Here is a 23,144-nt window from a genome sequence, read left to right as displayed (position 1 = left end):
GAGTTCGGTGTCTGAATCTCAGGGCGTAGATGGAGTGCCGGAACCAGATGTCAGTTTGTTGTATGGTCGTCTAAAAAATTCTGAGACGCTTTGTAACCTTGATAGTCTGTTGGTGCATTTAACTGAGTCTAAGCGTGATGAGTTGTCTGGTCTGATACAGCAATATCTGTGTCTGTTTGGCGATGTTCCTACATGCACAAATTGGATCGAACATGATGTTGATGTCGGAGATGCACAACCAATTAAACAGCGTTTTTACCGTATGTCTCCAGAGAAACTTAAACATCTGGATTCTGAAGTTGCTTACATGCTGGAAAATAATATTGCTCTACCGTCATTTTCTAGTTGGTCCTCTCCGTGTATTTTGGTCCCGAAGCCTGATAAATCACCTAGGTTTTGTACAGACTTCAGAAAGGTAAACTCAGTAACTAAACCAGATTCCTTTCCACTGCCGCGGATGGACGACTGTATAGATCAGGTTGGTTCTGCCAAGTTTGTTAGCAAGTTTGACTTGCTTAAGGGATATTGGCAGGTTCCATTGTCTGCGCGTGCTCGGGAGGTCTCGGCATTTGTTACACCGTCTGGACTCTATTCTTATAGAGTCATGCCGTTTGGTTTGAGGAACGCTCCGGCCACATTTCAACGATTGAATCGTGTTGTGTCTGGTCTAGACGGTTGTTCTGTTTACCTAGATGATCTCGTTATATATAGTGAGACGTGGCATGCTCATCTTAAACGCATTCGGGCATTGTTTGACAGGTTGTCTGAGGCGCGACTGACTGTCAATTTGGCCAAACGTGAGTTTGCGAGGGCTACTGTGACGTATTTGGGACGTGTAGTGGGGCAGGGCCGTGTAGCTCCGGTCCAGGCCAAAGTTAGGGCAGTAGAACATTTTCCTGTGCCTACTCCCCGTTACGACTCGCAGGACAAACGGGAACACTTTATCCGAAAGTAAGGATTCTTTCGGCCTCCCGTCTGTCCCGGGACGCCGCGCCGCCGCGGGGGGTCCTAAAAATAGCGGACCGGCGCCCGGCCCCCCGCGCCGGCCCGGCCCTCGATCCGGGCCCGCGGCCCCGGGCCCCCCTCCGGCCGGGCGGCGCCAAACCTATCGTTTTTTCAAAACGTTCCCGTTTGTCCCGTTTCGGGACCTGTTCCGACTTCGGCCACCAGGTGGCGCATTTTTTATCTCCCCGCGGGACAATCGGGAACACTTTGGACAAAAGGGAACACGGGCTCATCCGAAATGTCCCGAAATGTTCCCAATTGTCCCTCGGACGAACGGGAACACTTTCGGGACAAACGGGAACACTTTCGGGACAAACGGGAACACTTATGACATTTGGGAAGGACGATCGGCAACACTTTCGGCCATTCGGGAAGGACAATCGGGAACACTTTTGCCATTTGGGAAGGACAATTGGGAACACTTTTGCCATTTGGGAAGGACAATAGGGAACACTTTTGCCATTTGGGAAGGACAATCGCCAGGACCGTCGCCCCCATTGAGTCGCGTGCCAAATGTCCGCAGGGCCCCGAGGGAGGCCAAAAACGTCCCAAACGGCAAAAGTGTTCCCAAAATCGCGCCGCCCGCCAGTGAGGGAGCCACAGGGCAGGGGTGCCGAGGTCTCCTTTCCCGGTGAGACTTCACCCCTGCCCCCTGGACTGCCGGCGAAGCATCGGGAGGTCTTTCCGCCGCTTGGGAACACTTGGCTTTGGTTTTCAACAGTGGACTTGACTGTTCCCAATCAATGTGTCCCCTCCCCGAATGGCAATGGTGTCCCCAAATGTCCTCTGACCTTTGGGTCTTTTTAAATTTGGGACACTTGGGAACAAATCTTCCATTTGGGAAGGACAACTGGGAACACTTTGTCCATTTGGGAAGGACACTTGGGAACAGTCAACCCCCTATTAAAAACATGCCAAATGTCCTGGGTAGGGCTTGCTCCTACATTACTTAAACATTGGGACATTTGGCCTGTTTTCAACAGGGGACTTGACTGTTCCCAAGTGTCCCCCCCAAATGGCAAAAGTGTTCCCAAATGTCCTCTGACCTTTTGGGTATTTCTAATTTGGGACACTTGGGAACAAATCTTCCATTTGGGAAGGACAACTGGGAACACTTTTGCCATTTGGGAAGGACACTTGGGAACACTCAACCGCCTATTAAAAACAGGCCAAATGTCCCGGGTCGGGCTTTGAACACTTGTATCACTTTGTTTTGTTTTTTCGTGCCCCTGGTATACTAACTGACATCCAGGGAGAGGAAGGGAGGCCAGACCGGGGCTTAGCCTGCAATCAGGCCTCGCGGTCGGACACCCTGCCCGGCTTGCACACCCCCTGATGGATGTGTGGACTCTGGCATTTTTAGGGAGGACATTTGGGAACACTTGCCATTTGGGAAGGACAATTGGGAACACTTTTGCCATTTGGGAAGGACAATAGGGAACACTTTTGCCATTTGGGAAGGACAATTGCAATCACTCAACCACCCTATTAAAAACAGGCCAAATGTCCTGATTTGGGCTTTCAACACTTTATTCAGAGAAACTAAGTCATTATTTAGGGAAACTAAGTCATTATTTAGGGTAACTAAGTCATTATTTGTAGATACTAAGTCAATTTTTAGACAAACTGTCGTTAATTGGTAAACGTAAGGGAATCAATTAATTAATTAGGGAAACTGATAGGAATTTAGGACATTTGGGAACATTTTTGCAACTTGGGAAGGACAAAAGGGAACACTTTTGCCATTTGGGAAGGACAATTGGGAACACTTTTGCCATTTGGGAAGGACAATTGCAATCACTCAACCACCCTATTAAAAACAGGCCAAATGTCCCGGGTCGGGCTTTGAACACTTTTTTTTTTCGTGCCCCTGGTATACTAACTGACTTCCAGGGAGAGGAAGGGAGGCCAGACTGGGGCTGAGCCCACATTCAGGCCTCACAGTCGGGCACCCTCCCAGGCCCACACACCCCCTGATGGATGTGGGTGTTTGAAAAAATTGTTCGTGCCCCTGGTATACTAACTGACTTCCAGGGACAGGAGGGGAGGCCAGACCGGAGCTGAGCCCACTCGCAGGCTTCACAGTCGGCCAGCGCTTAGCCTGGCTGCTCAGGAGGATAGGACAATTGGGAACACTTTTGCAACTTGGGAAGGACATTTGGGAACACTCAAGCAGCCTATTAAAAACAGGCCAAATGTCCTGGGTCGGGCGTTGAATCCTTTTTTTTTGTGCCCCTGGTAATTTCAGCACATGTGCTGAAGTTACCGGAATATGTAAACCCTTTGGTTTTTCTGGGAACACTTGCCGTTTGGGAAGGACAATAGGTGTTGTGTGTGGCCTGTGTTCAGCATCCTCGCCGCCAGCCTCCTTGCCGCCAGCCTCCTTGCCGCCAGCCTCTGCCGCCCTCGCCTCCTCCACTTGGACTCTCCTGCTTTTATTAGACTTTGGTAGACAAGACGCAAATAAAGAGTTATTTTTTTTAAACCTCTTCTGTACTTTATTCCTCACCTTCCAGTCAGAAGCACTCACCTGTCCGAAAGAGACGGTGAACCGACGTATCCTCCGTGCCTGCTGCCTGCAAACGGTCCTACAGGAGACCAGCTCCTTCTCCAGCTGAAGGACCTTGTTTTGGAGCCCCTTTTTCTTCCTCTGCAAGATTTTAATGGTATCAAGGAAGGAGGACAGTCGCTCCTTACAGTCGGGGTTGGGGCATCCTGTATCACCCACCTCATCTTCTGGGAGGGGAGCCCCTTCCCTGTCTACGCTGTCGTCGCTGCTGTCCTCCTCCCGATGATCCAACGTTGACACCATGGGGATGCTGATGATACAATTACATTACACTTAAGACCCATTGCATTTTTAAAGAACCTTATCAGCCACACTAAACAGATTTGACAGAGATTGCGCAGCACCCACCTTGGCTGGGTCGCCCGAAGCACAGCGAGCTGACCCAGGGCCTTCTTCCGTCTGACCTCTGCCAGGTGGGCTTCGGCCTCCTCTCGAGTCAGCTCGCTGTGACTTCCATCGAGGAGGTGTTTGTCCAGTCGGGTGCTTTTGTACTTGCACCCGGGTAATGGACAGGGCTCGCTTCGTATAGGTATTCTTTGAGCAGCCAACTTCAGGAGGATGCCCCTCTCTTCTGCATTAAGCACCCCATGTGTCCGCCTGAGGTGGCTGGACAGGGCGGAGAAGAGTCTGTGGCACAGCGGGCACTGTTGACTGCTTGGTTAAAGTCATCTGTAAAGGAAAGATGAAAAAAACTCCATAAGCTGAGGAATTAACTCTTAATAATCCATAATACTGACTTAGTAGCAATAGTATGTTGTTTTATTCAATATTAAGAATATACATTTTTACTCTCTCACTAGGCTGAATAAATATTGTAAAATTGAAAGCAATCCGAAAAACTAAATTTTTCAGTATGTGCAGCTTTAAAGTGCTATTTCAACATAAAGACAAAGGTGTATCTCGGAGAGGCTTAGAAATTGGACGCTAATATTTGCGGCTTAACAATTTGCCCACTCTGTGGCAGAGGCAGGCAGGCAGGCCAAGGTTTGAACTCAGTAATAACAAAAAAACTATCTTTTTACACAAGGCTTCCACTAGCAAAATTCACATTACCTGTCTGGATTGTTGTCACCCTCCGACTGAGCCCCCATGCTTAGGTGGCCAGAGGCTTATATACGTTAAGCCCCTCCTACTAGACCAACCATCTCTTAATTGTTTCAATTATCTCTCACCTATGTTACCATTTACAGATTTAGAATTTCACTGCTAGTTTCTACAATAAACAAACAGACTCTTGAAAAAAATCATTTTCCACTCCTCTTACTTTAGAAAACACAGAAACTTGCACACATTTTCAACTAGAAAATCTACCCTCACCTATGACCCAGACACATGGTATCTTCCACCATCAGCGCACCTGTGTGTGATTGCTGTAGGCCCTACATGAAGCAGCACTTTGCCTCAGCTCTGGTTCAGACCCAGGGACTGGAGAGGAGAAAGAGGTCGAAATAATGGTTAAGTAAGTTTGTTGAAAAATAGAATTGACTGAAATGAATAAACTGAACTGACTAAACTAAACCAATGTAATGTGGTATTTTTGGTAACAGATTTATTGAATGATATGTATAAAAGTGTGACTGCAAATTAATTGTCCGAGTTCTTGGTGACCTGAGTAGATTTACCATGTGCCATCCAAAAGTGACAAGGCCTTTGTCACATTTGGGAACTCAGGGTTTAAAAAAAAACCGAAAATGTACTATCTAGGCCTTCATATAACATATAAAATATAAAGGGATGATATATATGTCGACAGATGAATATATCAATAGAAAAAATAGATAAATATACTTAACGAGCTAGCATTTAGCATCACGCAGAGAGCATGCACGGCAGCACAGGAAGGTCGGCCATTTGGGAACACTTTTGCCGTTTGGGAAGGACAATTGGAAACACTCACCCACCCTATTAAAAACAGGCCAAATGTCCTGGGTTGGTCTCTCCTAATACTGTACTTATTTCAAAAATGGGACATTTGGCCTGTTTTTGATAGGGGGACTGACTGTTCCCAAGTGTCCTTCCCAAATGGCAAAAGTGTTCCCAAATGTCATTTCCCACCTGGAGGACTTTTGGATGCATTTCTGGCCTCAAACCTGAACCAGAAAAATGGCAATTTTTCAACTTTCTGCTACAGCCCTGGTTTTTGAGTATGTTGTTGCCAGCTCTGTATGGAGTAAAATGAAGTTGGTTTGGACATGCTAGCACTTAGCATGGCTGCACAGGAAGGTCGGCCATTTGGGAACACTTTTGCCATTTGGGAAGGACAATTGGAAACACTCACCCACCCTATTAAAAACAATTGACAAGGCAAAAGTGTTCCCTATTGTCCTTCCCAAACGGCAAGTGTTCCCAGAAAAACCAAAGGGTTTACATATTCCGGTAACTTCAGCACATGTGCTGAAATTACCAGTTTATATAAATTTGTGTCCTGCCCAAATGGAAGAAGTGTTCCCAAATGTCCTATCCTCCTGAGCAGCCATGCTAAGCGCTGCCCGACTGTGAGGCCTGAATGTGGGCTCAGCCCCAGTCTGGCCTCCCCTCCTCTCCCTGGAAGTCAGTTAGTATACCAGGGGCACGAAAGTGATACAAGTGTTCAAAGCCCGACCCGGGACATTTGGCCTGTTTTTAATAGGCGGTTGAGTGTTCCCAAGTGTCCTTCCCAAATGGCAAGTGTTCCCAAATGTCCTACCTAAAAATGCCAGAGTCCACACATCCATCAGGGGGTGTGCGAGCCGGGCAGGGTGTCCGACCGCGAGGCCTGATTGCAGGCTATGCCCCGTTCTGGCCTCCCTTCCTCTGACTGGAAGTCAGTTAGTATACCAGGGGCACGAAAAAAAGTCAAAAAAAATTTAACAAAGTATTGAAAGCCCCACCGATCCAGGACATTTGGCCTGTTTTTAATAGGGGGTTGGCTCCCCCCAAATGTCCTTCCCAAATGGAAGAAGTGTTCCCAAATGGAAGAAGTGTTCCCAAGTGTCCCAAAATATAATGGGCCAAAGGTCAAAAGGCCATTTCCAATGCTAATAATTTTTTTTTCACATTTAACATTGAAATAATGGCCTGGAACCTGTTCCATGTTGAAGAGGGCGTCCTGAATAACGGATGACTAATTTTTGGTGGACCTGGACCCATGGGAAGGGCCCCTACTGGCTCCCCCAGAAGGGGTCTGGACATTTGGGAACACTTTTTCCATTTCATGAAACATTTTTTAGGCCTTTCCCTTAGTGCAAAATGGGACATTTGGCCTGTTTTTAATAGGGGAGTTGGCTCCCCCCAAATGTCCTTCCCAAATGGAAGAAATGTTCCCAAGTGTCCCAAAATATAAGGGGCCAAAGGTCAAAAGGGCATTTTCAATGCTAATAATTTTTTTTTCACATTTAACATTGAAATAATGGCCTGGTACCTGTTCAGTGTTGAAGAGCGCGTCCTGAATAATGGATGACTAATTTTTGGTGGACCTGGACCCATGGGAAGGGCCCCTACTGGCTCCTCAAAAAGGTTTTTGGACATTTGGGAACATTTCTTCCATTTCCCATGGCATTTTCAAAAAATATAAATATTAATAATTAATAAAGGAAAGCCCCCAGAGACCCCAGATTTCGCACAGTAGCGGGCTGCGGGCCCCTCTATAAAAGCGCACAATTATTTTTGCTCCAAAGCGTCTAGAACAAAAAAAGTCCCGTTCAAAGTTCCCCCAAAAAATGGCCTTGAGGATCGGTACGTCCAACACAATGTTTAAATATAGTTTTGAACGGAGAAACTTTTGTTCTGAGCGTGCCAGCGCTCCGAAACTTTAATATGTTGTTGCCGGGCCCGAATGGGGCGGGGCCAAGTTGGTTTGGAGTCGCTAGCACCTAGCGTGCTCGCGTGGGAGGCGGGACAAATGCAATTACAAATGAATGGGAGGATTTTATAAGGGAAAATGAATGGGAAATGTTCCCAAATGTCCGACCTTCAAACAGCCGTATTTCTTCAAAAAACGGAGCTACGCGCGTAAAAACCTGCACGCGAGCGGCCGCCACAAACCATAGATTAAACGTGTAGGGCGTGGTAACCGTAGACCATCAGGAATCCTATATGCTCAAGGCAAAGGTCCTGGGGGCTGGAACCAAGCCATTATTGTAGCCACGCCCCTTTTATGCAACATACTTGAAATTTGTTTCAATATTTCAATGACAAGTATAATTTTTTCACTTGTACTTGTTAGGTTTATAAGGGTTTTTTTCCATTTGGGAACACTTTTGACATTTGGTAACATCAGGGGGTGTGCGAGCCGGGCAGGGTGTCCTTCCCAAATGGCAAAAGTGTTCCCTATTGTCCTTCCCAAATGGCAAAAGTGTTCCCAATTGTCCTTCCCAAATGGCAAGTGTTCCCAAATGTCCTCCCTAAAAATGCCAGAGTCCACACATCCATCAGGGGGTGTGCAAGCCGGGCAGGGTGTCCGACCGCGAGGCCTGATTGCAGGCTAAGCCCCGGTCTGGCCTCCCTTCCTCTCCCTGGAAGTAAGTTAGTATACCAGGGGCACAAAAAAAAAAAAAAAAGGATTCAACGCCCGACCCAGGACATTTGGTTTTTAATAGGGTGGTTGAGTGTTCCCAATTGTCCTTCCCAAATGGAAGAAGTGTTCCCAAATGTCCTTCCCAAATGGAAGAAGTGTTCCCAAGTGTCCCACAATGTAAAACGTAAAGGTCAAAGAAGCCATTGTCAAAGGTCACGAAGCAATTTTCAATGCTAATATGCTGTTTCCCACACTTAACAGTAAAATAACGGCCTGGAACCTGTTCGATGTTACCGAGGGCGCTGTGGAGAATAAATGACCAAATTTTGGTGGTCCTACACCCGTGGGAAGGGTCCCTACTGGCTCCCCCAGAAGGGGTCAGACAACACTTTTGAAAGCCCGGGACACTTGGCCTGTTTTTCATAGGGAGGTTTTAGTGTTATCAATTGTCCTTCCCAAATGGCATAAGTGTTCCCAATTGTCCTATGCACCCCCCCCCACTTTCAAATAGCAAAAGTGTTCCCGATTGGCAAAAGTGTTCCTGATTGTCCTATGCACCCCCCTCTCCCACCACCACCAGACCACCCCCCCCTCCCAAGACCCCCACCCAGGCCACTGTAACCCCCCATACTTTCAAATGACAAAAGTGTTCCCGATTGGCAAAAGTGTTCCTGATTGTCCTATGCACCCCCCCTCTTCCACCACCACCAGACCCCCCCCCCCAAGACCCCCACCCAGGCCACTGTAACCCCCCCCTTTCAAATGACAAGTGTTCCCGATTGGCAAAAGTGTTCCCGAATGTCCTATGCACCCCCCTCTCCCACCACCCCCCAAGACCCCCAAGACCCCCCCATTGCAGCCCCCACTCAGTTATTGCCACCAATTTTATACCAATTTTATACCCAAGTGTCAAAAGTGTACCCAATTGTCCCAAGCACATCTGCCCCCTACTGGCCATCACTCCTGCACCCCCTTACCACGTATTCCCAATTGTCAATATCGTTCCGAATCGTCAGATTCAAAAACAGCGCCTCTAACGGCCCAAACGGTGGTCGTGCATGCGTTCCCAAATTGCATAAGTGTGCCCAAATCGGCAACCCAAATGGCCAGAATGTGCCCAAAAAATCAACGCGTGTATGGCAAATGTCCCAAAACGCCGACCACATTTCCATTGGGGTACGTTTCGGCCAATGGCAATACCTTGCAATGTAAAATCAGGGACAATTAGGAATATATTCCTTATACTAAAAAAGAGTTACGTTTTTTGGGTCTAGTCGGATACTACAGGAGCTTTTGTAAAAATTTCTCTACAGTTGTTTTTCCTCTGACGGAGTTGTTGAAAGCTAGTGCAAAGTTTTTGTGGTCTGATGAGTGTCAGCAAGCCTTTGAGAACATCAAGTCTTTGTTGTGTTCGTCTCCTGTTTTAATAGCGCCGCGGTTTGATAAGCCTTTCATGATTCAAGTGGATGCAAGTCAGTTTGGGGCGGGTGCTGTTTTGCTGCAGGAGGATGGTCAGGGACTGGCGAGACCAGTTAGCTTCTTTTCGAAAAAATTAAACCGTTATCAGCTGAATTATTCGGTGATAGAGAAAGAAGCGCTGGCACTCGTTTGGTCTTTGCAGCATTTCGAGGTGTACGTTGGTGGGAGGCCCCTTGTTGTCTATACGGATCACAATCCGCTGACATTTTTGCAGTCACTTAAATGTCCCAATCAGAGACTCATGAGGTGGTCGTTGTTTTTGCAAGCCTACGCGCTTGAGATTAGACATATTAAAGGAGTGGACAACGTAATAGCTGATGCGTTGTCACGTGCCCCTCTGCTCTAGGTCGATATTGCCATTTTTTGTTTTGTACCCTGTTTGTTTTTTGTGTGCCTGTTCTCTTCCTTTGCTTCCCAGGTACCTGGTTTTGCTCAAGATGGGATCGGCGCAATTTGGAGGTCAACGGTTCCTTTCTGCTTGGTATAAGTCTGTATTATATTTTGGTGGTTTTGGTAACACTTGCTTTTTCTGAATAATGTTCGGTTGTGACGGCTGGATGTGGTAGTTGGTTTTGCCGTTGGCTCCTTTGGGCCACCGGCTTTATGGGGGGAGGTGTGACGGCCCCTGTGTGATCTGGTGGGGCCTCTCTGTAGGAGTGATACCTCTCTGGTCTTACCCATCTTTGTTTGAGTTGATTGCAGATCTGGTGCACCTGGGAGCTGTGAGCTGATAAAGTTCCACCTGGTCAGACTACTCTCTCTTCACTGCGATCCAGACATCAACCATGGCCTGATCACCCTGCCTGCCACATCTTGTTTTGAGTTTATTTCAGTTACAGAGACACACTTTGCACATTACAAAAGATATGTTTAGTTTATTCTTTTGTTAAATAAATCACTTTTGATAATTTACAATGCCTCGCTCCCTCTTTTGTCATGGGCCTTGAGCCAGGTTATGACACCGGTCATTAGGTATTAGTAACAAAAAAAGTCGGGAGTGGAATACTGTCACTAGGGCCGTAAATGCTGTAGGTTCGGAGAACCGGACCATGGTAGAAGATAAGAAAAAATGGTCCGATGTTAAACTAGAAATTAAAAAATGAGTTAGTGGCGCATCGTAAAAGCGTGGCAGCTACAGGTGGAGGGTCGGGAGCACCTGCACTGACGCCACAGGAGGAAAGGGTGGCTGCAATCATCGGCGAGGAACTTATAGCTGGAGTTCTGCCAGCATGTGAGGGAGACACAAACATTCATCCTGGTAAGTATGAAATACACCACGACTCAGACACATTTAAAGACCAGTAACAAAACACAAAATTCCATCCAAATTACGCACAAGAAGCAGTCTGAACCAACTGATGTAATTTTGTTTATTCTAGACAATGTGGAAATTGAGGAGTCCGGCACGAGGGAGACTCAGGAGGAGGAGGAGGGGGAGAGGGGGAGGGGGGACCCATGTGTGGCCAGCACCTCCACGGCAGGAGATGGAGCACGCACTGGATCGGCTGCACCGCGTGCCTCCGCTGCTGAGGGACGCCAGACTGGCCGTGTCCTCACCGATGTTGTGCTGCAGTCACAAAATGAAATTGTGAACACAATGATGGACATAGTGACAGAATTAAGACGAATAAATGATGGTCTGACTAACTTATGTGACGCAATGAAAGACCTCAAAAAGTAAATGCATATTGTCTTGCCTTTTCACATTCTTTGTATGACCTCCAACCGAAGCTGTAAGGCTGCTGCATTGGGCCTAATGTTCAGTGGCCACGGGTCGTGTTCGTCCATCTCTGCTTCGGGCTGTGGCGGAGGCACACCACGTTTGTTCGCCACATTGTGCAGCACACTGCATGCCAGCACAATGTGACACACCTTCTGTGGGCTGTCAAGCAGCATGCCACCAGGCCTTTCAGCTGCCCTATGGTCCGCTCCACCACTGACCGAGCCCGAGTATGTAGGTCATTGTACCGTCGCTCTTGCTCATTCTGGGGGTTTGTGAGCGGGGTGAGGAGCCAAGTGTGCAACGGGTAACCACGGTCACCTACGGGTATTCAATAACCACATACTCAGATGCCAATACAAGATCATTGCCTTATTTTACCGTAGCCTAATGATCATAAATTAAATATTACCGATAAGCCAGCCATCCTGCGCCTCTGCTTGAAGTCTGTTTCCCACACTATTTCGCAGGATAAATGAATCATGAGTAGAGCCAGGCCACCGTGCCACAACATTGGTCAAACACATTTGCGCATCACAGATCACTTGCACATTAATAGAGTGGAAGTGTTTTCTGTTCACATAAGCAAATTCATTATCAGATGGTGCCCTTATAGCAATGTGAGTGCAGTCGATGTCTCCGATTACATTTGGAAATCGGCTCATCGCTGCGAATTGCAGTTTAATGTTGGCCTGCTCACCGACAGTGAAGGGAAATCTTATGTACCTGGGTGACATACGGATGATACCGTTCCATACAGCTGGCATGGCGCGGCTCAGTGATGGTTGGGAAATGCCTGACCGGTCAGCCAGCTCTCTCTGGAAAGCCCCCGTTGCGAGGAAGCCCAGCGTGGTGAGCACTTGCAAGGGGACAGGTAACGCGTGGTTCCTTACTGTCTCACGTTGTAAAGCCGGCCCAAGCTCAGCACAGAGTTCCAACAAGATAGCCCTTGGCAACCTGAATCGACTCATTAGCCAGTTATCATCGTGGGCCAGCAAATCGGTTTGGTTTCTGAATACACGCTCTCTCCGGATTCTCCTATTTGAGAGTCTTCAAGCAGTGCCAGAGCAGCCATTACACATCAAGTATAGCAATATCTTTTACGCGTCCTTTTATAGGCTACACCTAATTTACCACTCCTTGTTCACTGATTTACACATAATCCACGGATCAATTAAGCATCACACGTGCCCCATGGATGAGCCCGAGTCAGGCTCACAGAGACAATTGCATTTTCCCATGCCAGTCTTGTAGTTGCACAGCGAGTATATATTTCATATGTGATAAATAATCCGTGCTGCGTGCAATATTAACTATATAGCCTACAGAGGGTGACATGCATTTCCTGAGGGATTTTGTCGTTTGTTTGACACCCTCAAATTCAACAGAAGAATTTAAGTGGTGGCAGATTATATCATTTTCCGTTTGGGTTTTGGCATTCTGATGTGAATCATCCACATCAATGATCAAACTTTTATTAGCGGTGGTAATTATGTTTTTGAATAGTCAACGTCATAGATGAATGACCGTAACTGTAGTGGAAACTTTACTTTGTAATGTTTGGTGATTTTCTGCACTTTTCAGTTAGAATTCGCCACGTTACAGAGCCAGAAAAGACTTTGCGGACGGCCCGCACATTCTCACGTCTGCTCAACAGTTAGCGTAATGGCCCGCGCATTCTCACGTCAAGTTAATTTTTTATACATCACAAAGTGTCCGTGAAAACCATCGTACGCAAGCTTTTCATGCGTACACGTTTATACATGAGGCCCCAGGACTAGTCAAGACCGAGTCCAAAAAGGTTTGAGTCAGAGTCAAGACAGAGGAAAAAAAGAAAATAATTTTTTTTTACCTCATGAAACCAGTAATACCAGACGCAAGTTACGATAACTTTATGTCTAAGAACTTTCCTTTTATCTTCCGCTATGTTAGCTAATTTTAACATTAACACATAGATAAGGCTAAGCAGCTCCTAGCTCTGCAGTTAACTTACCGCAATGTATGATGCCTCGCAGGAGTGTATGATGCCTCTGCAGGTGTCTTACGAAGTTTGACGTTGTCCCACAGGTTTCTGAAATTGTCGCTTTGCAGAATTTGCAGTCTGCCCTGTTTCTTTTTAAGCACAGTGCTGAGAAATTCCTGGTGATTTCTATAACCAAAATCTTCGTTTATTACAGTGTGTGTGTGAATCAATGAAAATTAATGGCAATAACATTAGCAGGGCACCCAGATGCAGGGCGTGCCATGCGAAGATAATCTAGTGTGTGATTGGTTATCAGGTGGCCAGTGTTTCACTTTCCCTCCAATATTATTATAAACATAATAAAGACACCTGGACTCGGTCGAGACCAAAAGCCATATTTGGCAAGACCAGTGGCAGGGACCGAGACAAGTCCAAGTCCAAATACCAGCGAGTCCGAGACCATAGAAAAACCGTCTCGAGTACTACAACCCTGTCTCCTGCAAATGACTGTGAAAGAGGTAATTTCCAAAAAACTCTCTGCATGGCACACAATGGCACACTAGCAATGCCTGGGTGCCTAATGCCGACCTTACGCCAAACAACTTTTCAAGCGGTTCCAATGTCGCAGACTATTTACAATATCAGAATGAAATCCTGAGAGTCTTGCTAGAGTTGGGGTGCGCTCCCATCGTCTCCATCGTTTGGTGTGAGGTGGTCCTCAAACTCAGTCCGAGTCAGTCTTTTTCACGTCTTGATGTTCTGACAAAATCAAACGTGTTTGATGTCATCGTAAGTTTGAAGTCTTGGTAGTGAAGTTAAATCCTGTCAACACTGTCAACTACCAATGGGTGTGCTCCCTCCAGCACCAAACAGGAAACGGCAAACGGCTAGAGTCAGTGTTATTTATGGTTGCTATGGTGCAGCGCTAAGCTAAACGCTAAAGAGGGAAAGTTGCTGATTTTCAACCCTTCTGAAGCGTGTCATCCAACGGGAGTTGGCGACGGATAAAAACGGACCTCCGGGTACTGGAGACATTCATCTGCATGTATGGCAAACTTTCCCTTAAGGTACCAGCTAACGCTAGCGGTAGCTAGCTAGCTTGGTTAAATTTTTCAAAACAAATCTAACATTAGTTGTCGTGCAATGTGTGAACCTGCAAGATCCCCAGTCTTTACATATTATGACATGTCTTTAACGTTAGATGTGAGATGATTGTTTTGAGATGTGAGATGGTGTCAGACTTTAGTCTTTTCAAAGTCTTCCATTGTATGGTAGGCCATAAGGTTGCTGACCCCTGATCTTACTATAGTCTATCTGGACAGTCACCACAGTCCGATAAGACTCAGAAGACCGAGTAAGAGAGAGAGAGAGAGAAGAGAGTAAAAGCCCTTTAAAAAAAACATCATATTTAGAGATTTCATTTGACATTTTTTTTCAATGAGAAAAGGTGAACTCCTCCCCATTCACCCACAAAAGAACTCAGAGTGGAACTGATGCTTTATCATATTCATCTCCTGCTGAGTCTATCTGCAGACAGCATAAACAGCATGAGTCTCCACTTCTCTCTCTGATGCAGGCCTCCTGTTCCTTATTGTTGCTGCATACAAACTCAGAGCTGCATCTTTCAGGTCAGAGGTTCAGAGTCCAGATTCTGGAAAGAGTCAGAACAGCTGAGTTAGTGAGAAAAACTAAATCATGCCTCTGCTACCTTTAAAACATATAATAGGAAATGATACAAGTTGATTCACCTCAGGCTGTTGAGGATTCTGTTCTTCATTGGCAGCTGAATGAAAGAGACAAAACGTCCAATCAGGTCACTGACAATCATTATTCATCGTTACTTTACTCTTATTCTGATTGGGCAAACATAACACTTTTTATTTTTTCAACGTATTGCAAAATAATCTAAATAGAACACAAGGTAGAAAGAATAGCTTTCAGGAAGTACCTTTCTGAAGTTTCCTGTTTTTAACAACCAGAACAATGATGATCATTAAGAGGAGAACAGTCAGAGCTCCCAGGATCAAAATCATCAGCTTTGCTGTTCCATCAGACTCTGCTGAAAGAAAGAGAATAGAATTACTCTGTTTTCATTTACTGGCTCAGGAACTGTGAGAACATTAAATCTTTTATGTTGAATCTTACTTTCAGACTTCCTGTCGTCATCATGAGATTCATCGCTGCCTTTTAACAAAATAAAAGATACATTTACTTTTGATTATACTTTGAAATATTGTATCACTCTCTTATTTGGAATCTTTTCAAATAGCCACAGGTGTTATTTTTGGGCAATTAATAAATTAGCAAATATAGAAAGACGTTTATGACTGTTTTTCATTCACGGGCTTGAGAACTGTGAGAACATTAACCAAAGTTAGGATAGACACATTGTTTTTTATCTTAAAAGGACTAGCAGTCACTCTGCACAACTAAAGAAATGTGAAAGAGAATCTTACTTTCAGACTTCCTGTCAGCGTCATCATGAGAATCATCACTGCCTTTTAACAAAATCAAGATAAGATCATGTCTGATTTTACTTTGAAAAATGGTATCACTGTCTTGTTTTAAAATGATGAAATGTGCTCTTTTTTTGCCAATTATGATATTAGCATATATAAAAAGAAGAATACAGAACACAGGATTTTTATAATCTTACCTTTAACATTGAAGTGTATTGCGCTGAAATCATAACGTCCTCTGATGTAAAATCCACATAAATACAGTCCAGAGTCAGATACATCCACATGTTTGATTTGGAGAAAGAGAGTGGAGATGTTGGTACTCATGTTGAATCTTCCATGTTTTGAATTCCATCACTGTATAAAGGTTTTCCTATAGAGCTGATCATTGTGGAGATCCAGCTGGCCTTGGTTCTGTTGAACACTCTCAACCAAAATGGTGGATTGTCTCGGCTGGACCTGTTAGAACATGTGAGTGTGACTTCTCCACCCGGCCGACCCTCCACAGTCTCAGTGTGAGACTCAGAACCTGAGACAGAGATCCAGCCTGAAACAAACAGCAGAGACTTGTTATAGGAAGGTAAACAGTACCGCTTAATAAATAAAATAATAAGCAAATAAGTTGTAATGCTGGAAGTAATAAAGTTGAGTATAAGTATTGTCAGTACTTACTGATGCTACAGAGAATTAGAGCTGTTATCAGGCTCCGTTTCATGGTGGTGCGTATGATCACAGCTCTGTGATGTCTAACTGAGCTCCAGGAAGGCTGCTCTCTACTTCAGAGGTGGAGTCTTTGACAACATATGATCGCCTCAACAGATACCAGACCAACTTATTCTTGAGGTTATTTCCTATTAAGCTGCCAGAGTAATGTTCAAACCAATTAAGAACAATTTACATCAGATTCATCGAGGCCTTTATGTAAGACGGTCAAAACAAATCCACTAATACAAAATAAGATTCACATAACCTTGGTTGATCTCGACCATAAAATGACTTTAGCAGACAGTCTGTATTTTAAACGTAACATTCTCATGCTCTGTAAGTGAGGAACTTCCTATTTTCTACAGTATATAATATTTGCAGAATTTAGTGGTTTCCCTCACAGATGCTGCTCATGTTTGTTCTGCACAAGCTGTTGGTATCCAGGGCAGCTGAATTAGGAAATTGACTAGACCAAACGTCCTTCCACTTTATTATTTTTTGTGTTTTGTGGCTGTTGCTAAGTTAAAGTGACTCCTTTCTCAGTAGTACATTGTTAAACTGTTTGATGCATGCATTAGAATGATCCATCCAGTAATAATGTATGGTCATTTAACACTAATAGGCAGAGTAAAGCTTTTATATCTGACTGTCCAACTGTCACACTGCTTCAGACACCTGTTAATAGACACAGAGGAACTATGTGAAGATATAGCAGGGCGTGTGAGTTTAAAGAAGAGGAAGTGGTGAAAAGTTTAACACTTATTCACAGCTAACACTTTTTAAAAAGTCATGATCAACTTTTGCTCTTTGGGAACATGAAGGCCTTTGTTGTGTGAGGCGAGGTGACGATATATTTGTATATAATTTGAAACTACAAATAACATTTAATACACTGTTATACACATGCTATGATATCAAATTGTCGTACGTATACTTTGTCTTTAAAAGAGATAAGAATTAATTAAAACGCAGCACTATGAAAAAAGGTTGCTGTTTTTTTTGTCTTCTTGACAAAGTGATGGTCACTCCTGTCCACCGTCTGCAGATTAGTATAAATTAAGCATCAGTTTGACTCTGAACAGCATCTCTTGTTGCCAGTGGTGGAAGAAGTATTGAGATCCTTTACTTAAGCAAAAGTACTAATACCACACTGTAAAAATATTCTGTTACAAGTAAAAGTCCTACATTGAAAATGTTAAGTAAAAGTAAGTAAAAGTATGTATAATCAAGGAAATGTATTACAGGCAGTGTCAGTGTTGTTGGTGAGGCTTACTGCTGAGGGTTTTTGTAGCGTGAGGTTTTGGTCTTTCTGATGGAGCGCATGCTTTCAGTAACCAGAGTGTTGATACACGTGGCCGAGCAGGGTGGAGACAAAATAGCCCAGGTGAAAGGAAGAACGAGAGAGAGAGGGAAAAGATGGAGCTGAGAGGGAACGCATTAAAAGGAAATAAAACCCCTGAGGAAAGGGCAGCTAGAGAAAAGAAAAGAAATCGGGACTTCATCAGTATGTCATAATATCACAACTCTCCTCACTGAGTTGACTGTATTTTGATGTTTTTTATACACTCTGGCCCCAGAGGAGAGGGAGGGAGAGATGCTGTGATGCTGACAGAGGAACCGCTGACTGAGTTAACTCTGAGCAGCAAGTCACTAATGGCTGTATGCCCACTGTACATGATCTGACTGGTGACCAAATTCACACTCATGGTGTGTCCACTGTGGTGTTTTTTGTACAGAAGGGGTTGACTCGCTTCCCAGCATTGCACACTAGAGGGCTTGGAAATCAAGCTGTTCCCCCTAGAGGCCTGGGCCCTATTTCAGAAAGCAGGGTGTTATATCTCGGGAGATGATATTGAGGCCCCGGCATTTTAATTTTCAGATAACTTCCTATTTGATCGGTATCGTTTTTCTTCCCAGTCTATCGGTTATGTAGCCTAGGCTACATAACCTTATCCGTCCTCATGACTAATGTCACCCATCTATGATCTTACATCCCAGCAGATTATTTGTGTCGCATTACGTTTTTTTTGCAAACGGCATTTGTCTTTACCACACTGGAGATGCGGAGCATATTAGTAAAGCCGTCAGAAGAGTGTGACTCGCTCTCAAACTGGTTTTAAACGTTTTTAAAAGGAGTTCCACAGTATTGCAGGAGAATGATGTAAAAGCTTTGAAATAAAAGATTATGAATTATAATTCTGATGATGATGGTGCTACAGCCTCAGAATGGGATTAGTAGGCGTAGTACTTTTTCATCCACAGAAATGAAATAGATTATAGGTTCAATACCATTTCACCAGTAATATTAGGCTATACTTATGATTAAATATGATATACACTATATTGGAATATACGCATTTACTCTAGCAGCAATTTTCTCCCACGCAAATTCTCTTTTGCAGCAGCCGCCTTTTTTTTTTTTTTTACTCGCTGTATGTGCGCATGAGTATTTCCGCCGACCAGTTTGTTTGTGGTTGTTGCCATGGTGAATCGTAGTATCATGGCTCCATTCATGCTGCCTTTTTATAGTGGTGGTGAACCTACTCTGAGTTGATTGAACCAACTCATATCAGCTGTTCTGAAACCGAAAACTCAGTTTCCCATGTCAGGGTAAATCAACTCAGACATCAGGGTTAGACTCAGAGTTTGTTAACCCTTCTACCTGAAATAGGGCCCTGGAGAACTTCTGTTGTGTAATCTGCAGATGCAGTGTTTTTTTTTTTTTGTTGCATTTGTTTTCGGGGATTGTGTGGTTTTCTTTTTGCATCGTTTCTGTATTTGCAGCGCGTTTGTGTAATTGGTTGTGTTGTGTGTATTTGCAGCGTGTTTGCTAAATGCTGCACATGTGTTGTCAAATTAATGAAGATGTTTTCTTAATTTGCTTGTGTTTTGTCTATTTGCGTGCGTTTCATCGAGTTGCAGTGTGTTTGCCCCTGTCGGCCACGTATATACCAGCATACAACTGCAGGAATCTTGGGGGTAAAAGAGCAGCAGAGGGGAGCCAATAAGAGCTAGACTGTACTCTAAACATGTGATTGGTTGAGTTTGTCACCACCACCCACAACTGTGTGTGTGTGTGTGTGTGTGTGTGTGTGTGTGTGTGTGTGTTAGGACTTGCACAGGTGACTCAGTGGGCAGGCCTCGATTCATTCATTGTGTAGCTTTCAGATTTCCAAAATGCAGCTTCATTGACTTCTTTCTTCTTTTAAGATGCACACAGTAAATGCTCTCATATCTGGTTGTGCACGTGTGAGTTTGTAGCTTTCCTCAAGTCTGAAATCAGATATTGATGTTGAAACAGTGTCAGAAGGGGTTGATAAATACTGGATACTCATTAGGCAACGTCATTCTTGATCTTATAAAAACTGCTAATCTTTTGATGTGTGTGGTTATGTGTGATCACTAGTCTTCCTGTGGTTGAGACTTTACTGTTGCTATTCGTTGCCTGCTGGTTAGCGTCTTTCCAAAACATCTAGCCGCAGATTGTCTTTTTTTCTCTACATGACAGAATCTAGGCCAGTGGTTAATTTATATTTTTAGACACATTATCAACTTTAAAAGCGTGCTCAGACACCACTGCTGTCTCTTCCTGTCAAACAAGTGATGTGTACCTCACTCACTGCTCCACTCTGTCACAGTCATCTGTGTCCAATGGGAAAAGTGACAGAAACAGTTTGAAAGGAACAATAAAGAAACAATAGGAAGTTGTCATTAACAGAAAGATGTACATTTTACATAAATACTGGAACATTATCACAAAATCACATTGGTTCTGGTGACAAGGGAGACAGTAACACTCCAAACATAGTTTCACCATGACATGACATTAGAAGTAGAGTTGAGCCGGATACTCGGCTGAAACGAGTATCCGGTACGGATAAAGCACTTTTGCCGAGTACGAGTATTATACGAGTAATACGAGTCAATATCTGTGCTCGGATTGAATAAAAATCCTCATTGGGTAGCTGACTGTGTCTGCGTTCTGTGATAGGCTAGTTGTCACAGCGCCCCTCCCCTACACACATACAGATTTATTGTGTTGCTGTGTCCCGCTCTGCTCACTCACACAGAACAACTCTCTCTGTCTCTCCCTCAGTCACTCAGGTTCGCCGGTCTTTTCCGTTAACGTTGAGGGTTTCTTCAGCTTCAGGTTTGTTTTTTACTTTGGTTTGTAGTACTTACTTATTAACCAGTAGAGTTCTGGTAAACGTGGGGTTTGTTCAGACGTGGTGCTTGGTAGAATGCGACTCGCGTTGCGTCTCTGCCTGTCGGAGATTTTTTTTCTTTTTTAAACCGTCAGCTGGCTCTAAACAGATCTGAAAAACAGCGTCGGACTATTTGATCCGTAGAACACAGTCCCCCCCGCCCCCCTCTCTCTCTTTCTCTCTCTCTGTCTCTCTCACTCACTCACTCACTCACTCACTCACTCACTCACTCACTCACTCACTCACTCACTCACTCACTCACACACACACACACACACACACACACACACACACACACACACACACACACACACACACACACACACACACACCTGGTGTGGAAATAAAAAAATAAAAGAACCAAAAAATCACACTGATCATAAAAAAATGAAAAGTTAAAAAAAGAAAGTTATGTTGAGTATGAAAACTCTTGTTCATTACATTTTACTTCATAATTGCAACCACATGTGTTGTATTCATTGTTCGTGTTCTGTATATAGTTTGTTATCGTGATCAAAACCATTGATCTGAAGCTCAATGCTAATGCTGTCATGTAAATAGTTTTCTAATCAGCAATAAATATAACAATTTCTGATCAGCTCATATCAATACATACCGGTTAAAGCCCCGCCCATTTCAAGACAACCCGACCCACTTCCGGGTTAGGCCCCGCCCAGTCCGAGTACAGATACAGATACAGATAATTCATATGGTTAACAGATACAGATACAGATAATTCATATGGTTAACAGATACAGATACAGATAATGCTGTACTCGCTCATCCCTAATAAGAAGTGGCCCTGAGGACTAGCATAAAGAAATGAAATTAAGTGGCTGTAAAGTCTCTGGTGACAGAGGTTTCTGCCATTAAAGTCTTTGTCGGTACACGATCCGTTCTGCCTGCACGATCCGTTGTTGTACGAGGATTTGCGACACTGCACGATCTGTTCCACGCTTCCGGTCGACAGCCAAGCTAACGTTAGTTTAGCTAACAGCTCATTCGGCTAACCGCTAGCTGATTGTAGTGGTCTGCCGTTACACTCCACAGGCAAGCTAACGTTAGTTTAGCTAACAGCTAATTCGGCTAACTGCTAGCTGAGACAGCATGTAATAACTTTAAAAGACCCTCAAAATAAAACTTGAAAATAAACGTTGACATATATAACAAACACCTAACATATATAACAGCTGTTACGTCAGTTCAACTTTACTTGTGCTCATTTAAAATACAATCACTCAATACTTGTCTTTATTATTACTGTGAAGTCTTAATTTAGCTGTAGCCTGCTTTTCCCATTACGTTTGAGTTAACGTTATTTTAGACTGAATCTAGCTGTCAGCTAGCAGTTAGCCGAATTAGCTGTTAGCTAAACTAACGTTAGCTTCCCGGTGGAGGCTAGCCATAGGCTAGCGTGGAACAGATCGTGCAGGTCGTATCCTCGGTAAAACAGTATTATCTTGCGCATGCGCAGAACGGATCGTGCAGGCAGAACGGATCGTGTACCGACAGTCTTCACAAACTCCAAGATGGGAGTGGATTTCTTCCTCCTTCACCAGCTGGAGTGCTGCTCAGCAGCTCTGTGCTCAATGCTGCCACTGCTGACCAGAATCTGTACTGCAGTCATTTATAACTGATTAAAACAGTGGTCTCATTTACATATCTACCAGGAAGAAACCACTGTCGCTCACAGCACCCACCCAACCATCCAGTGAGTTTGATTCTTTAATGACTCAGCTGTTTGGGAATCAGCAAATATAGTGTGTATGAGTATGTTGTCCACATACCAGTGGGAGGCTCCTAGCCAGGGCCGTACTGGGACTGAAATTCAGCCCGGGACTTTAAGATGGAGAGGCCTTTTACGCGAGTGCCCTTCGTGCACGAGCAGAAGGATTTTTTGCAGTTATTTTAATTCTAATACAATCGTTTTTATAGCAAACCGCCTCGCTCTACATTATCCCTTATATAATATATATGCCTATATTTAAATGCAAATATAAATAATTTCAGTGTATAATAAACACATCACTAATCGTGCACCTGTCCTGTCCATGCTGCTGGGTCCTCCTTCCTCATCTGTAACGTTACCTCCTGCCACAGCACCCTTTTTATGGAAAAGGTCTGTTAATTTGGCGCATTTAGCTGCCTCTTGTGCCAACATTTTTTTTCTTTTTCATTATTATTTTTTAGGCCCCACCCATTTCTTTCTCTTTCCTTCTTTTCACCATTTTTTATCGTTCGTCTCTGTTGCATTCATACAAATCCAAACCTGACTGAAAGTAAACTCTTTTTTCGGCGCCTTAAGTTTGAGCCAATCGGATGTCAGGAAAAACGAGGATCAGTCCAAATTAGGAGGGGCCGCTCGTATCCCCCCTCAAGATTGAAAGTATTGGTTTGGCCCGGTCTGAAACACACACACACACACACACACACACACACACACACACACACACACACACACAGCGCTCCGCTGCAGCTGAACGGCTGGCCAGGCCGGTCGCGTATGAAAGAAAAAATAATAATAATAATAAAGAAACTTATTGA

General features: G+C 44.4%; 1 protein-coding gene and 2 long non-coding RNA genes across 3 annotated transcripts in view; 2 read left to right on the top strand and 1 right to left on the bottom strand.

Moving 5' to 3' along the window:
- LOC116064080 overlaps positions 1-23,144 on the bottom strand; it is a 272,833-nt gene that overhangs the window by 157,731 nt on the left and 91,958 nt on the right. The window lies entirely within an intron of this gene.
- LOC118495912 overlaps positions 1-23,144 on the top strand; it is a 43,661-nt gene that overhangs the window by 18,711 nt on the left and 1,806 nt on the right. The gene's annotated exons all lie outside the window — the stretch shown is intronic.
- LOC118495913 lies at positions 6,035-22,992 on the top strand. The gene is made up of 3 exons (XR_004898371.1): positions 6,035-6,151; positions 7,238-7,247; positions 22,980-22,992. It is a non-coding gene; the product is annotated as an uncharacterized LOC118495913 (long non-coding RNA).

Source organism: Sander lucioperca, chromosome 9, assembly GCF_008315115.2.
Source record: "Sander lucioperca isolate FBNREF2018 chromosome 9, SLUC_FBN_1.2, whole genome shotgun sequence".
NCBI classification, from domain to species: domain Eukaryota; kingdom Metazoa; phylum Chordata; class Actinopteri; order Perciformes; family Percidae; genus Sander; species Sander lucioperca.
Note: the sequence above shows the minus strand (reverse complement) of the source record. Positions and strands in the feature narration are given on the sequence as shown.